Genomic DNA, 8,750 nt, shown 5'->3' with positions numbered 1-8,750 from the left:
GCAGCCAGTTAGGACAGTCCAATACAAAAAAAATAAAGCAATGGAATTGATTTTGTCGCTGAAGCTTGTTCGCATTGCATGGAACACGCTTTAATAGTGTACGCAGCTGGCTCATCTGCCTGGAGCGGCTCATTTTAGAATTCCGACCGGGCCCTGAATGCATCTCGTCGTTCTCCTGCGCGTGTGAAACAAAACACTGGGGAGGTGTCAGGTTTCTCCCAGCAAGCAGTCCGGGTTCGGAGCTCCGGGAGCGCGCCCCCTCCCTTTTCTCTTCCCCAACTCAGAACTACAGTTTGTGCGTTCACGTGTCTGAGACAGGCTGAGACAGGCTGAGACAGGGTGGCAATGATTCATTCGATATAAATATTCATAGAAAATCCCATATTGGAAGGACTTTATTGCAATTCACACAATATTTTCACATTACAGTAAACAATATATGTACGAAGTCACATGTCAATAAAATAATTTTATGGCAAAGTCATAGCTTTTTACGTTATTAGTTGGTATTTTCAAAAAAGAGAGTGGCAGAGTTCTTCAAAAATAATATGTTCCAGTGTATGATTTTTTCGTCATGCCAAAAGGTCTCTGAATCTGCCATTTAATTTTCCTTACACAAAATCTTTGATTTTTAATTAATATTTTTCCAGAAATACAGAGTGACATAAAAATGCCAATTCCTTTCAAGCAATGACCACGATACGCGACACGGTCAACAAGGAACCTACTGACAATCATATATGTCGATTTCATTAAGATTGGATGAACGAAACAGCAATTGCAGCACATAATTTGATGAAAAATGTATACCTGACCAAAAGGTGGCGCTATGGAGTTCATCCAAGATTGTCATATCCACTTGTTCAGAATGGAAGCCTGATTACATGTATTGATTTTGGGTTAATTCTGACCAATTATGTTTAAGTTACAACAACTTTTATGTTCATGGCGAGACACCGAAATTTTACTACCTCTAACGGCCACGCCCTTCGATAAGAACGTACAGTTTTCTCTGTCAGTCATCGTCAATGTCTTACCTATTAAAGTGACCAGCTTTGAGATCAATACACTCATCTCGTTTGGAGCACAGATGCATACTAGAAGACATGACAATTCCTGGTGCCAACAGGTGGCGCTACAACCGATCCTGAATATTCCACCACAGATGTCTTCAGGCTCAGCCTACAATCATGCACATACGTTTTCAACCACATCAAATCATGTATTGCTGAATTACAGCCAATTGATGTTTGATGGCGAGGCTTAAAAATGACCTCAAACTTCGGTGGATCACTACGGTCAAGCCCTCTGGCAGAAACTTAAAAGCTTTGCAATTTAGCGTCGGCCATGTGTCTAGATTGTACAAACCAAGTTGTGAGCCAATCTGATAAAATCTCTAGGAGGAGTTCGTTAAAGTACGAGGCCTGGAAATGACCATAATTCATGAAAAATGACATTTTCTGTTCAAAATGCCGGACTTCCTGTGTAACTTAGAGCATGGGTCCAAGAGACTTTTTTGTAGGGCTTTGTCTGATATAATAGACACATAAAGGACATTGCTGTAAGTCAAACCATATTGTGGGGCTCGTCGAAAAACATAAAATAGGTGGCGCTATAGAGCGTAATCCTTTTTGACCCATGCCTGTCGCCCATAAAATACGTAATTTTACGCGACTCTGGAAGCGTGTGCAAAATTTGGTGAGTTTTGGAGCATTTTAAGGCCTCCAAAAAGGCAATTTATTTACGGCGAGAATAATAATAATAATAATAAACATCACAGATACAATAGGGTCCTCGCACTTTCAGTGCTCGGGCCCTAATAAACATCACAGATACAATAGGGTCCTCGCACTTTCAGTGCTCGGGCCCTAATAATAAACATCACAGATACAATAGGGTCCTCGCACTTTCAGTGCTCGGGCCCTAATCATAGGCTTGGTCTTAAGACAATAAAATGGCAGTTTCAGATAGCTTACAACAGGATTAAAAAATCATACGCTGGTACATATCGCTTTTGAAGAACTTTGTAACTCTCTTTTTCCAAAAATGTATTCATATACAATTAAAGGTGACTTATTATGGCATTTAATGTATATTTTAAACAGGCCTTGAATGTCTTAAAAACAATCTAAAGCTTGTTTTTTCTACATAAATCATAAATCCAGCCTGTGGGCCCTGTCACTAGTTTTACCTTTTCTAACCCCTTTTTCTGTGCTACATTCTAAGGGAAGGGGGGGGTATGACCACTTAAATAAAACCACACTGATTTTGAGTCAAACCCGTCTTTTTACATTCAATTTTTATACAGAAAATAATTACAGTGCATGTATTACACCTTATTGCACAGCAGCTTTGCAATTTTATTATATTATTATCGGCTTTCAGCCGAGATCTGGTCGGCACCGCGCAGCGCCGCGGAGGAGGTGCATTCAGGGACCGGTCGGAATTCTAAAATTACAGATTATCCTACTGGTGCGTTCAGGGACAACTGGAATTTACTGTATTTGGCGAGAATTGCTTCATTTGCTTAAAAATTATTTAAAGGTGACCTATTATGGCATTTAATGTATATTTTAAACAGGCATTGAATGTCTTAAGAACAAGCTTTTGAATGTTTTTTCTACATAAATGAGAAATTCAGCCTCTGGGCCATGTCTTTATTTTTACCGTTTCTAACCTTCTCTATGAGGGATTCTGAGGGGAGGGGGGGCTATGTTAATGAGGCTCTGTGCTGATTGGCTGCCTGAATGACGTGTAGCAGGGGAGCTTTAAGCCTGAATCACAGTTGTGTGTCAATAATGTATTAGGCCTTTGAGTTATTTATCTCAAAATTAATAGATTTCCTTAACAAAATTTATATTTTAATAAGTATCAGTAATTAAATTAACTTTTCAAGAAAGATAGACTCATATGTCCTTTACTTTTTGAAAACCATTTTGAAATACATTTTATCTATAATGGAAGTGTCACCCTCATAAAGCCATTTATGCATACTATACCAATGATTTATATTTATTTTAGATTTATATTATACCAAAACTGATAGACATTAAATTGCGATTCGTTGGTTACCCCACATGACGGGTGGTCGGCCCAAATGATGAGAAACAGCAGACAGTTTGATTTGAGACAAATTTAAAGACAAATATTAAAGAATCAGCATAACTATGTCATTGTATGTTCCTATGTTTTTCATAATAGGTCTTCTTTAAAGAGGGATAACCTTCATTTATAGTTAGAAGGAGAACCATGAACATTTTCAATATTTTTTGCAAGACGTGGAACCACATTTATAAAGAAATCATGGAATTTATTAGCAATTTGTGTATGCTCTGTTATCTTATGCACCATCCTGAAATGTAGACTGGGCTGGAATAGATGATTTTTTTTCTTGTTGAGTGATTCTTTCAATATTATCCATAGATCATTTATTTATTTCTAATAAGGTGGTTGTATTTATTCCTATAATTTTTGTATGTAGCACAATTTAAAGGACTAGGACTTTGTAAATGCCTTTTATGAAGCTTGTTTTTCTTTAAAGCAGATTTCCTAAGTTCTATAGTAAACCATGGTTTGTTAAGGTTTTCAGAGCTTCCTTTATCGTCCTTTATCGGTACACACCTGTATCATAGCACAACTTAAAAAAAAGTCTCCTGGCGCCATGGCCGAAACCCAACAGGAAGTCGGCCAGTTTGAATTAATCATGTCATTTTGGCGCAATTTATGCCATCCCTTCAGCCGCTTCTTCGCCCGAACCGTAACGTGCACCCAGGTGTGTTATACATCAAAATGTGCGTCTCCATCCTGCAATAACGTGCATAACTTTTCTCAGTCAAAAGCGTTACCGTGGCAATGATAGACGCCAAAAAGCGCGTCCCCACTTCATCTGATTGGTCCATACAGATAAAACTTCGTGCCTCAAGTCCCACAATACGGTTTGACGTACATGCACGAAAATCGGTACACACCTGTATCATGTCGCAACTTAAAGGAAAGTCTCTTGGCGCCATGGCCGAAACCGAACAGGAAGTCAGCCATTTTGAACATTTTGAATTAATTGTGTAATTTTGGCGCAATTTATGCCATTTCTTCGGTCATTAATACGGCCCGAACCGTAACGTGCACCCAGGTGTGTTATACATCAAAACGTGCGTCTCCATCCTCCGACACCACGCATTACTTTTCTCTTTCAAAAGCATTACCGTGGCGACGCTAGACGGCAAAAAGCGCGCCCACCCTTCATCTGATTGGTTCAGACAGAAAAAACTTTGAGCCTCAAGCCCCATAATACGGTTTGACGTACATGAACAAAAATCGGTACACACCTGTATCATGTCGCAACTTAAAGAAAAGCCAGGCCTGTCGATACATTTGATATTTCATGGTTTGCATTAATGAGCGTGGCCTAACGGCTCAACAGCGCCCACTAGAATACTTTTCTTTGCCATAACTTTTGAATGGTTTGACATAGAGAGTCGTGGGTGGTGTCATCAGATTCTGTATGGAGTCCTTGACCTTCATTGGCCTGAATTAGCCCCGCCCCTTCTTCTGATTGGTTGTCCCTTTTTTCTGCTATAACTTTTGAATGGTTTGACATAGGAAGTCGTGGGTGGTGTCATTTCTGATATGCTTATGGGGGGCGGTGGTCGTGAGTGCGAGGGCCCGTTCATCGCTGCTTGCAGCTTTAATTATTATTATTATTCTCGCCGTAAATAAATTGCCTTTTTGGAGGCCTTAAAATGCTCAAAAACTCACCAAATTTTGCACACGCTTCCAGAGTCGCGTAAAATTACGTATTTTATGGGCGACAGGCATGGGTCCACAAGAATGGGCTCTATAGCGCCACCTATTTTATGTTTTTTGACGAGCCCCACAATATGGTTTGACTTACAGCAATGACCTTTATGTGTGTATTATATTAGACAAAGAGCTACAAAAAAGTCTTTTGGACCCATGGTCTAAGTTACACAGGAAGTCCGGCATTTTGAACAGAAAGTCATTTTTCATGAATTCTGATCATTTCTAGGCCTCGTACTTTAACGAACTCCTCCTAGAGATTTTATCGAATTGGCTCACAACTTGGTTTGTACAATCTAGACACATGGCCGACGCTAAATTGCGAAGCTTTTAAGTTTTCACCAGAGGGCTTGACCGTAGTCATTCGGCGAAGTTTGAGGTCATTTTTAAGCCTCGCCATGAAACATCAATTGGCTGTAATTCAGCAATACATGATTTGATGTGGCCGAAAACGTATGTGCATGATTGTAGGCTGAGCCTGAAGACATCTATGGTGGAATATTCAGGATCGGTTGTAGCGCCACCTGTTGGCACCAGGAATTGTCATGTCTTCTAGTATGCATCTGTGCTCCAAGCGAGATGAGATTAATGATCTCAAAGTTGGTCAGATAATAGGTAAGACATTGACGATGACTGACAGAGAAAACTGTACGTTCTTATCGAAGGGCGTGGCCGTTAGAGGTAGTAAAATTTCGGTGTCTCGCCATGAACATAAAAGTTGTTGTAACTTAAACATAATTGGTCAGAATTAACCCAAAATCAATACATGTAATCAGGCTTCCATTCTGAACAAGTGGATATGACAATCTTGGATGAACTCCATAGCGCCACCTTTTGGTCAGGTATACATTTTTCATCAAATTATGTGCTGTCATTGCTGTTTCATTCACCCAATCACAATGAAATCGACACATATTATTGTCATAAGCGTCCTTATTAACTGTGTTGAGTATCGTGGTCATAACTTGAAGGGAACTGCCATTTTACGTCACTCTGAATTTTTTGGTAAAATAATAATTTAAAATCATAGGCTTGGTCTTAAGACAATAAAATGGCAGTTTCAGATAGCTTACAACAGGATTAAAAAATCATACGCTGGTACATATCGCTTTTGAAGAACTTTGTAACTCTCTTTTTCCAAAAATGTATTCATATCTTTGTCATGCCATGTCCAATTAACTTCGTAAACTTCGTAAAAATATTGTTTACTGTGATGTGAAAATATATTTTGTGCGTACAACGCGGGATTTTTAATCAATATTTATTTAAATCCATTGGATTTAAAGCAAACTGGCTCTGTGTGCCGGCCCTGCAGCGGAGCGGAGGCCGAGGGAGGAGGGAGGAGGGGGGGGAGCGGGGGGAGCGGGGGGACGTTGTTGCGTGCTCAGCGTGGTGACGTCACTCACACGACATGACACCTCGTGTTTTCACGAGCCCGACTCCATGGTCCCGAATCTGTAAGTATTTTTTGTTGTGTGCATAATTGTAGAGTAGTCTTAAGACATCTATGGTGTAATAATCCTGTGGAATAGTTTTCACCGATGTATTTCGGCGGCGCATGTCTGCTCGATTTGTTCATCTCTACCAAGACAGAGACCACTTAAATAAAACCACACTGATTTTGAGTCAAACCCGTCTTTTTACATTCAATTTTTATACAGAAAATAATTACAGTGCATGTATTACACCTTATTGCACAGCAGCTTTGCAATTTTATTATATTATTATCGGCTTTCAGCCGAGATCTGGTCGGCACCGCGCAGCGCCGCGGAGGAGGTGCATTCAGGGACCGGTCGGAATTCTAAAATTACAGATTATCCTACTGGTGCGTTCAGGGACAACTGGAATTTACTGTATTTGGCGCAGATGCAGGGGGGAGACATAATAAAACCAGCTCCAAAGGAAAAAAGGAGAATTGGTGCCTTTTCAATGTTAAAAAGCATTTGTTTTTATTGATAAAATGAACATTTCTGTGGTCAATACTGCGCAGTCAAAGATTTGACTGTTACTGTCTTATCTACTATGATTTGCCCAGTAGCCTTTGGTGATTGATTGGTTAATGTGAACAACAAGAGCCTTTAGTTGCTTTTAAATCGTGCAAGTTACATTTCATTTGCCCATTTTCCATGTTTATCTTATTATGTTACTGGATTAAATAGTTATAAATAACAATTATGGTTTTCATGAGTATGAAATCTGTTTTAAAGGTTGTTTTAAAGACAAAAGAGCATGTCATTTATATTAAATGTTTACTTTAAGCCAGGGACACTTCTGGGTTGCAGAGATAAACAGAGGAGGTTGTAGAGAGGTTGGACTCTCTTCCACTCTGGAGTTGCCCATGGTGAGAGGCGGCGAGCTGGTGTGGGCTTGCTCATAGCTCCCCAGCTCAGCCGCCATGTGTTGGAGTTCTCCCCACTTAACGAGAGGGTCGCTTCCCTGCGCCTTCGGGTCGGGGATAGGTCTCTCACTGTCGTTTCGGCCTACGGGCCGAACGGCAGTGCAGAGTACCCGGCCTTCCTGGAGGCCCTGGGAGGGGTGCTGGAAAGTGCCCCAACTGGGGACTCCATCGTTCTGTTGGGGGACTTCAACGCTCACGTGGGCAGCGACAGTGTTACCTGGAGAGGTGTGATTGGGAGGAACGGCCTCCCCGATCTGAACCCGAGCGGTGTTCTGTTATTGGACTTCTGTGCTAGCCACAGTCTGTCCATAACGAACACCATGTTCGAGCATAAGGGTGTCCATCAGTGCACGTGGCACCAGGACACCCTAGGCCGGAGGTCAATGATCGACTTTGTTGTCGTTTCATCTGACCTCCGGCCGTATGTCTTGGACACTCGGGTGAAGAGAGGGGCTGAGCTGTCAACTGATCACCACCTGGTGGTGAGTTGGATCCGCTGGCAGGGGAGGAAGCTGGTCAGACCTGGAAGACCCAAGCGTATCGTGAGGGTCTGCTGGGAACGTCTGGCAGATTCCCCTGTCAGGGGGGTCTTCAACTCCCACCTCCGGGAGAGCTTTGACCGGATTCCGAGGGAGGCCGGAGACATTGAGTCCGAATGGACCATGTTCTCCACTTCCATTGTTGACGCGGCCGTCCGGAGCTGCGGCCGTATGGTCTCCGGCGCCTGTCGCGGCGGCAATCCCCGAACCCGGTGGTGGACACCGGAAGTAAGGGATGCCGTCAAGCTGAAGAAGGAGTCCTACCGAGCCTGGCTAGCTCGGCGGACTCCCGAGGCAGCTGACGGGTACCGGCAGGCCAGGCAGACTGCAGCCCGGGCGGTCGCGGAAGCAAAAACTCGGGTCTGGGAAAAGTTCGGGAGGCCATGGAGGAGGACTACCGGTCGGCCTCGAGGAAATTCTGGCAAACCATCCGGCGCCTCAGGAGGGGGAAGCAGTGCTCCGCCAACACTGTTTACAGTGGAGGAGGGGAGCTGTTGACCTCGACTGGGGACATCGTCGGGCGGTGGAAGGAATACTTCGAGGATCTCCTCAATCCCGCTGACACGCCTTCCGTCGAGGAAGCAGAGGCTGAGGATTCAGAGGTTGATTCATTCATTACCCAAGCTGAAGTCACTGAGGTAGTTCGGAAGCTCCTCAGTGGCAAGGCACCGGGGGTGGATGAGATCCGCCCTGAGTACCTCAAGTCTCTGGATGTTGCGGGGCTGTCGTGGCTGACACGCCTCTGCAGCATCGCGTGGCAGTCGGGGACAGTGCCTCTGGACTGGCAGACCGGTGTGGTGGTACCTCTCTTCAAAAAGGGGGACCGGAGGGTGTGTTCCAACTACCGGGGAATCACACTCCTCAGCCTCCCGGGGAAAGTCTATTCCAGGGTGCTGGAGAGGAGAATTCGGCCGATAGTCGAACCTCGGATTCAAGAGGAACAATGCGGTTTTCGCCCTGGCCGTGGAACGCTGGACCAGCTCTACACCCTCCGCAGGGTGCTCGAGGGCGCATGG

The sequence above is a fragment of the Cololabis saira genome, chromosome 20, assembly GCF_033807715.1.
Source record: "Cololabis saira isolate AMF1-May2022 chromosome 20, fColSai1.1, whole genome shotgun sequence".
In the NCBI taxonomy this organism is placed as follows: Eukaryota; Metazoa; Chordata; class Actinopteri; order Beloniformes; family Belonidae; genus Cololabis; species Cololabis saira.
The sequence above is the reverse complement of the archived record's forward strand: the minus strand, read 5'-3'. Positions refer to the sequence as shown.